Raw genomic sequence first — 9,487 nt, forward strand, 5'->3', positions numbered from 1 at the left:
GCCCCCGCGGTCTCGGACCCAGGCCCCCGCCCCGGCCGCGTCCCCGGCTCGCCCGGGAGCCCGAGCTCCCGCCGCCCGCGGCGCGCCGAGAACTCCCAACTCGGCTCACGCCGCCCCGCTTTGCGAGACTTTCGCCCCTCCTCACACGTGACCCGCGCCCCGCTGCGGGGGCCGCGCCGCCGGCTCCACCGCCGCGCCGCCAGCCCCGCAGCCCCGGGCGGCCCGCGGGGCCCAGGCCGCCCCGTCCCCGCCGCGGCGCGGGGGCGTCGAACCCCCTCGCACCAGCCCGTCGCGCGGGGCTGGGGGCTGCGTGGCCCCGCTCCTTCCCCAGATCCTGCCCGGGTTTTCCTCCCGGCTCCAGGAGCGCTCCTCCCAGAACCCATTCCTGCACCCCGCGCCCGGGTTTTCCAGGCCCCCTGGGGCAGGTGGCAGGGGTTCCTCCGGCGGCGAGGGGAGTGGGTGCGAGAGGGTCGGTGCCGGGCTCCCTGGGGCCGGGCCACTCCCTCCACCGCCCGCTTCCCCTCCCGAAGAACGGCGGTTAAGGACCCTCCGCACCCAGCTCCTGCTGGAGGGACCCTCACAATCACCTAGGGCAGCACCGTCCCATTTTACAGACTGGGAGACTGAGTACCGAGGGTCACAAGCCTGCCCGAAGTCACCCAGAGGTGGCAGAGATGGCCCAAACCCCACTCTCTTGTTTTCTGCATCCCTATTATTTCACAATGTCTTTATATGGGAGGGTCACGCTGTTCTTACTGCCCTGTGCCCCAGGTCCAGGCTCCACACACTCTGGACTGTGCGGGGAAGACCCCAGCACCCCACGGCCCCTGGAGAGCCAGCTACTTCCGTGGCCATTGTGCCACCTCACCCCAACCCTCTGAGAAAGCAGGTGGGAAAGGGCTCCTCCTCCAGGGCAATAGGATGAGAGAACACCTGCAGTTAGACAGCCAGAAGGACTTCCCAGGGAGCCTGGCCATCTCTGATTACCCCCAGTTAAGAGAGGGAGAGGCTGAGGTTCCCCAAAGTCGGACTGAGAACTCATCACATATGAAATCTCCAGCTCCTTCAAGCTGATTCCCGGAACAGTGACTGCTTCCCTTCCCCTCAGACCCTCCCCACCTGAAAGGACCTAGTCCCAACTCCTTGGGGTGATGTACAGTCAGGCCCCACCTTACCCCACACCCCTTATACCTACACATACACCCTGATTCCCACAGATTCCAGAACACTCCAGATGCTTCCACACCTTTCTGCCTTTGCATGTGCTGTTCTTCCTGCATGAAATTCCCTCCTTCCTTCTCTGCCCAGAGAATTTCTGCTGTTCTTCAAGTCCAGCCTCCATGCTACCTCCCCTGGGAAGGTCTCCTGACACCCCCTGCAGAAGCCATTCATCACCCACTCATTCATTCATGCAGCACTGGGCACAAGTTTGGTTCTTGTTAAGTGAGCTTGGAGTCAGGCTAACCTGGGCTCAAAAACACTTAGGAACCGCATGACCTTGAGCAAGTATTTTATTAACCTGTCTGTAAAATGGGGGCCCTAACAGTCCCTCTCCTCACAGGAATAGATCAAGTGAGGTAGATGCACAAGAATGCATAGCTCATAGTAGATGCTCGATAAGTGACTATCCCTCCTAGGTCCTCCCTTCACCACTGTGCAGACCTCCACAGTGCATGTCCCCTCCCATGCCTGTCTCCCTCATTACCCGGCTGTGCCCTCGCAGCCAGGCAGCCAGGACTGAAGTTCTGTTGCATAAATCTTGGTGTGTGAATGAACGGGGGAACTCAAGCCATCCGAATGCTGCTGGTTCAGCTGCAGACATGTGCCTGGTACCTACCACACCTTTCCATGGATTGAGAGTAGGAGGTTGCAGGTAAGGCAAATGACCTGTGGTCTCTTCACCTGGCCAGAGGCCTGGCTGGGTAGTGGCCCTGAGAGTGTTGGATGCAGGGGCAGGAGGAGGGGCAGGAAGAAGGGAGAGATAGAGCCAGGGGTTTCTGTAGACCCAGAGCATGTGTTCCTGATACTAGGTCACTGGGCACAAGTTTAAAGAAGAGGTGGGGACTTGAGGCCAGTGACTTTTGGGAGAAGAGAAGAGGCCTGGTGGCTGTGATGTCACAGGGGTTGAGAAGAAAGGTGATGGCCACCTTGCTAGGCCTGGGGCTGCAGCCTGGCCCCCATTGCTCATCTCCTGTAAGGAGGGTCTTATGGAGGCCGAGGGTAGACTGGGAGTAGGTGGGGAGAGGCAAAGAGGGCAGTTCCAGGCAGGTAAAATATCATGGACCCCAGGAAAAAGAATCCCTTCTCCACCATCCAACACTTATGTGACTGGGCAGCTCACCTCTCCTCTTCCTCTCCGGGCCTCGGTTTCTTCATATGTAAAGTGAGAGGATAATACCCACTTTAAGGGGCTGTCCTGAGGATGATTAAAGTCTCAAAGGGGAATGCACATTGTTCATCCCACGTTCTAGTAGCTTCTAGTAGGCAGGGGTAGGGAAGTGAGACAGGTGTGCAGAGGCTGGGGGGGGATAGGGGTAGGCTTGGCTCTCAGAACCTGGGTGACCCCGGGAAAGTTGCTCGTCCCCTCTGGGCCTCAGAGTAACATCTAACACAGAAGCACCCCCTGGATGGAGTTGGGGGACAAACACTCACTGAGTGCACAGCATCGCCCAGCACTATTCTAAGCTTTCACAGTCACTGTGTCCTTTCACCCTTACCAGAGCTCTGCAATACAGGAAATGTTGCCAATGGGAAACCGAGGCAAGGGTTGTTAATGTTACAAGTGGTGTGGCCTGGGTGGCCAAGGACAACTCTGTAAGTGTGAGACTTGCTCTGAAGGTTGATGGAGATCAACGGTAAAACCTTTGTCTCTTTGGCCAAGCATCCTGTTCATTCTTCATTCTCATCTGGGCCTCACAACAAGCCTGTGAGGCAGAGACTGTGACTAGCCCTAGTTCACAGGGGAGGACACTGAACCCAGACATGGAGAAAGGAGTGCCCAGGGTCACTCAGGAAGTAAGCACCTGTCTGACCCAGGATTTGAACCAGCTGCTAGTTTCTGGGGAAAGATCATTCCGGGCCAACAGAGCACTCGCTAATGGGCTCATTCTAAGAACCCAGTCAGGCCTCTCTGGTCCTACAGGGGCCCTAGGAGCGTGTGCCAAGGGCTGGGAGGACTGGAGAAGAGAGGCCAGGAAGGTGGGACAACTGGGGAGGGAAGGGAAATGGCCTATTCAAAATGCCAGAGTCACAGGGTTTAAAGAGTTTTGGCCTAGAGGGTCCCTTAAAGTCCGGCCAGCCTATTCTACCGATGGGACAAACTGAGACAGCCCAGCTGCTTAGATTAGAAATCAGACCAGGACACAGCTGGCTTGTCTCAGGAGTCTAAAGTCTGAGCAGCCTTGAGGGGTGAGGACCAGAGGTAGGGAAAGGCGATGGGGGGTCCAGAGGGTCAGGATCCACCCCAGCAGACTGTGCCCTGGGGATAAAGGACTGTAGGGGTCTCTCCCACCCTCCGCTTCCACCCTCGCCCACCCCCCAGTACTCAGTAGTCACCAGGGTGGAATATTTTAGCACCTATAGGAAAACTGCCACAGACGGCCTGTGGCAGCTGTTGCTAAGGAGACGCTCCCAAAATAGCCCCCCTCCGCCAACCTTTCCCGCTGCTGCTCCTGCTGCGGGGAGGGGAGGATGGCACACAAGTCCTGGCCCCAGATTCACCCACCCACCCTGGCCCCTGGTGCCTACATCTGCCAAAAACCTGGGCAACCTAAAGACCTGGGCAGCCTCAGGACTGCAGAGGGGACAGGAGCTAGCCTGAGCATGCCTGTGGCCTCAGCCAGGGGAAGGTCACCCAATTGAAGGGAGATGGGAGAAAAGAGTCCTGCAACCAAGCCCCCCAGCACGTGCCTACACATGCACAATCAGACCTCACAATCTTACACATCCACTGTGCACACAAGTACAAACTCACAAATGCCCACCTAGATGTGCATATATACCATCAAAGATACAAATAGATGCAGGGGTAAACACATATGCCACAGATACACAACACAGACCTGCAAGCACATCACGCAGCCATAAACACACATATTTACATACACGTACACAAATATGTGTCTTAAGTAAACACGCACATATACCCTCCAACATATGCATGCCTGGCACATACACACACTCCAGTGTATACACAGACTCAGCCCATGAACACACAGCGGTCCAGACATGCCCAGCATGTGGCATTCAAAGGGAATTAAGTGGTACTACCCATATGTCCGGGGTCATATCCTGGGTCTCCAGACATCCTCACTTAGTGGGGAACCTCTATGATCCAGCCACAGGGTGGCAGATTAGGAAGCGGTATACAGGAGGGTGTGTGTGTGGGGGGGAGGGGTAATGTCCCTGTGAACCCCTCTAAGTGGATGGTCTCGGGACCAAAGGATCCCTGGTGCCCAGGAGAGCTGCCCTGGGCCCATTCCTTGGCAACTGAAAAGTGGGGGGGAGGGAATTCTCACCTGCAGACTGGAAACCTCTGGGCATGGAGAGTCTGAGCCCCAGGTTCACTGTGCAGCTGGTTGACAATGAGGCTGCAGTTGGGGCTGGGGTGATGCGGGCAAGAAGGCAACAGGGTGGCCACGGTGATGGTCCTTGACACGTGCAAAACACTTCACAGTTTGTAAGCCACTTTTACACGTTATTTCACAAACTTGGTAAAAGCTACTCTGAGTGGTATTGTTCGCATCTCTGAGACCAAGACAGGAGAGGGGATTTTGAAGACCACACAGCAAATTACTAGCGGAGGCACCAGCACCCAGCCCCACGTGCCTTCCGCTCGGCTGCGCTGTACCAGCTGGAGGGCTTTGCCCCCGATTCGCCCTGGGATATCGGCAGCCAAGCCAAGTCCTTCGTCTCCCCACCTGAAAAGCTGAGAGTGAATCCCCAGGGGGGTGTTCAAGCAGCAGTTTGTGGCCACAGGAGGGGCTGGGGGGGGGGGTGCCTGCGAATGCCCTCGGAATGCCCGCGCAAGGGCGCCGAGCGCCGAGCCGCTCCCCTCCGCACTCGGCCAGCCGCCGTCTCTTCCAGCCCGGCTCCGCGGCTCCGGTTCGTGCATCCGCGTTCCGGGTCTTCGCTGGCGCCTCGTCACTGGGGAGACGCGGCCAGCGGCAAGCGGTTGCCTTGGGAACCTCGCCCGGAGCCCGGCGCCGAGCGCACCGCTCCCAGCGTAGGGCGCAGGGCCTGCGCCGCGCCCCGAGAGTGGCTTTTGGGATCTAGTAGACACCTGTGGCCAGCGGCCAGAGGAGGGGGCGCTGTGGTTAGGGTTGTTACGTTTTTCTATTTCTTTTAATTAAGGAGTAGCTTAATACATACATGTTGAGAGTACAGATGGATGATTTTTACGTCTAAATAAAACCCGCGTAACCACCACTCGAATCAAGATACAAAACACTTCCAGCGCCCCAGAAGGCTTCCTCGGGCCCAGAGGTTATTTTTAATTGTCTTTTTTGCACTTCTCCGGGAATAAACCGGCGAGGGAGTGATCGCCTTCCAAGGACACAAAATTTCCGTTTCTTCTCCAGCCTTCCATGGGCTTCGATGTCGCGAGGCTTACTCCTTGCAAAGCGCTTTAGATGCTGAGCTAACCTAATACCCTATGAAGTCAGCACGACTTGGTTTATATCCAGGTTTTCGATAAGAATACTGTGACTTGGAGAGGTTGAATAAATTGCGTAAATGGTGGAGCTTGAGACTCCAACGAAGGTCTTCCCCACCTTGACGTCTATCTCCACGTCCCCTCCCTCCCCCTTTTCCCTGGTCCTTGGCCTCTTTTAAAGAGCTACACAAATAAAATGAACTGGGAGCCCTGGCCGGGTGGCTCAGTTGGTTGGAGCGTCCTCCCATGCAGCAAAAGGTTGAGGGTTTGATTCCTGGTCAGGGCACATACCTAGGTTACTGGTTCGATTCCCGGTGGGGGCGCGTGCAGGAGGCAACCAATGGATGTTTCTCTCTCACATCGATCTTCCTCTCTCTTTAAAAATCAATAAAGACATTTTTTGAAAAAAATCAACAGAAGCATATCCTCAGGTGAGGATCTAAGAAAACGCACTGGGAGAGTGGATCGTATCATATATCTGCACAGTTGTGCGTGTAATTCCTTTCACTTGGAACTCTACTCTCTTCCCCCAGGTTTTGTCCCTGAGGCAAGCAAGCTCCTAATCATCCTTCAAAACCCACACGGGCATCTCTGAAGCTTTACTAACTGAAATCCTCCCTCATCGCTCCCCCCAACCCAGGGTAAGACTCTCTCCACTGTGCTCCGTCCAACACATGCACAAGCACCTACCTCCCACAGCGTCTCAAGGGTTCCTCGAGGCTGCCTCTAAGCTAAACCTGCGAGGAGCCAGGCACACAGCTGGTCTTCAACAAATGTGTTTGGAACTGAAAGTGGAGAAGAGGTTTTGGATCCTTGATCTTGCCGCTCTGCAAAAATGGGGCCTGCAGTGGCCCTGCCTCATGTCACTCAAAAGGTATTGATTGGGGAAAGAGCTTCACGACCACCTGGGGCAGAAAGAGAAAAGCTGGATTCAGTTACAGAATGGGCTCGTCTGCGCCTCCCAGGCCAGACCTCGGGGCTGCGTGGGAAGAGTTCATTCCTTCCACCGGGGAGCGTCCACTCGCCCAGGCCAGAAGAACCTATAGTGGCCCCTAGGGACCCGAAGGGAGCCCCAGGAGCCCCAGCCCATACCTCCACCTTCCCTCCAGGGCCCTGCCCAGCGAGAGAGACACCGATTAAGTGGTAGCGTGTCCTCAGGATGGTGATTTTTACGTTACATCCACACTTCCCTTCCACACAATTGGAGGCAGTTGACAGGATATTTGATACAGTGGGGAAATACACCAAAGGGCTACGACCAGGAAGGAAAAAAGATTACGTATGCTTCTCTGGGTTTTTATAGTTAAACAACTCCCCCATTCTCTGCTCCATAAGTCTGACTTTGAACATACGTTTTGCTTTGCTAATGACAAAAAAAAAGAATCCGTGCCTTTGAGCTGAAGGAAATTTCCCTCCTGGCTTCCCTTCAATCCCGTTTTTACAGCAGACACATTTTAAGTGTCAGGAAAGTGAGGAGCTGACGGGTTAGGGACTTGCCTGGAACCACCTGGCACCAGGAAAGTGTCTGATGGTGCAGGTGGCCAGTGTGCTGGCATGGGCTACAGCCAAGGGTTTTTAATGAGTAGGATTTTCCCTCTTCTCCAACGGTGGGGTGGTGGGGGATGGGGGGTGGAGGGGTGTTCAAAAAATGCTCCACCTTGGAGATGGGCTAGATATGAAAAAGGCAGGGCTGATTACTGAGGACAGAGTGGTTGAACTTTGGGGAGAGGAGATCCATGGGATCTGGGGAAGCAAGAGACAAGTCTGAGTTTCAGTTTCCTCATCTGTAAAACAGGGGAAATGAGCTCCCTGTCTTAAGACATAGGGAGTGTCAACTTCATAGGAAAGACTAGATACAAAGAAGGCCAAGTAACCAGTCAGCAATACTTCTGTCTTAATTATCCCCATTAACAGATGGGAAAGCTGAGGCCCAGACAGGGGACATGGCAGGCTCAAGGCCACTGTGGCGATGACAAGATCTTGACCCAGGAGTCATTTGGCCAGACTTCTTTCTCCTCCACTGATGTAGTGATCGCTCCTCAGACCTCCCCTTGCCTTGGCCAGTTCCCCGTGGCCCGCCTTGGAGAATCAGAGGGAAGAGGAGCCTTACTTCAGCCCCCACTGGCAGTTGGAATCGCTTCTCAGGACAGATGTTTCACCAAATGGCAAATGCACGTGCTTTTCCCTGGCTTGGGGAGGAGGTGGGCGCTGAGAAGGAGATGCCAGCTGGTTGGGCAGAGAGAACTATAGCCACACCTGAGGTATTTAAATAGCCACCGCCTTCTCTGGGCACCAGCTGGAGGGGAGACATCTGGGAGGGGAAGGGGGGTGCAGGGAACAGAGCAGCCCATTCACAACCTGTCACCCAGGCTGAGTGCCTGGCTCCTCCTCCCAGAGGGACCTGGACCACCCACCTCACCTCCTGAGGCCTCAATGACCATCACCTGCAAGATAAGGATTTGAAGCCTGCTCACAGGGAGCCTGCTGAGGCTGAATGGAGAGAACCTGACTAACGTGTCTGACCTGGGCTGACACCCTGTAGATACTCACTACCTGATTGCTATTGTTATCCCAGCCTCCGTGCCAGCGCAGGAGTCCCCACTGCAGCATCCCTGACAAATGGGCCCTCACCCCCTGCTCCCCCACTTCTCATGACAGGGAGCTCAGCACCTCTCATGAAAACCCACAGTGTAATGTAATGAGTTAATTGCATGAGCCCTGAAGTCAAACTATGCTCTACTATTTAGTGTCTGTGTGACCTTAAGCAAACTATTTAACCTCTTCATGCCTCAGTTTCCCCAGTGTAAAATGGGAATAATAACAGTACCTCCCTGGTAGTGTTGTTTAGATCAGTGCCTCTCGAGCTTTCATATGCACATGAATCACCCAGGGATCTTGTTTAACCAGAGATTCTGATTAAGTAGGTCTGAGGTGGGGCCTGGGATTCTGTGTTCCCAGCAGGTGAAGCAGATGCTGCTGGTGGTTGGAACACAGTTTGAGTCTCCAAGGACTGCCTTGTCCCGGAAGTCATGATGAGGGGGCCATGCAGGGTCATGAGTAGAGAGGATGGGGTGGGAGGCCAGGAATTTAGGGAGAGATTAAGGTCCCGAGGGGGAAAAGGGAAAAGGGGTGTGGTAAGGCCCCTTGGCTCAGGTGGTCCACTCCTACAGTTGCAGAGACCAAGGCCCAGAGAGGGTGGCTGACCCTCTCAGGCCACACAGCACTGGGAGGACTCCTGCCCACCTGTGGCCCTTCACCCTTCCCTTCCTGCCTCCCAGCTTTCCCGCCAACAACCCCCAGCCTCCTGGAGTGTCTTCTGGCCTGTGCTCCAGTTTTACATCTTGTCATACCAAGAAGAGGGAAACATTAGCGAGGTCAACCTGACTCCAACCTAGGAGTCCTCAGATACCACTGTCCCCCTCCAACAGGTCAGGTTGGGACAGGGTGGCTATTTAAATAAACATGAGGCTGTGTGTGTGTGTGTGTGTGTGTGTGTGTGTGTGTGTGTGAGGCTCCAGCTGTTCTCACCCCATTAAGCCCAAGGAGGAGGCTTCAGACCCCCAGGATGACAATAGCAGTGGGTCACCATGCACCGGGCGCTTCCAACCTGCTAGGCTCATGCCACCAGTGGCAGGCAGGACTCCACCTCGGCACCGGGGTTATGAGGGGCCATTGGCTTGCCCAAGGCCACCCGCTGGAGGACCCCCGGTTCCGAGGAGGGGAGGCAGAGCCCAGACTCCGGCGGCCACCTCTGGGGGCACTGGCGGAGCTGGACCGCGAGCCCCTCCCCGGCCGCGGGGGCCCCGGGCGGCAGCCCCCCTCCCGCCAGGCCGC

The sequence above is a fragment of the Miniopterus schreibersii genome (assembly GCF_964146895.1).
Source record: "Miniopterus schreibersii genome assembly, chromosome: 2".
Taxonomy (NCBI): domain Eukaryota; kingdom Metazoa; phylum Chordata; class Mammalia; order Chiroptera; family Miniopteridae; genus Miniopterus; species Miniopterus schreibersii.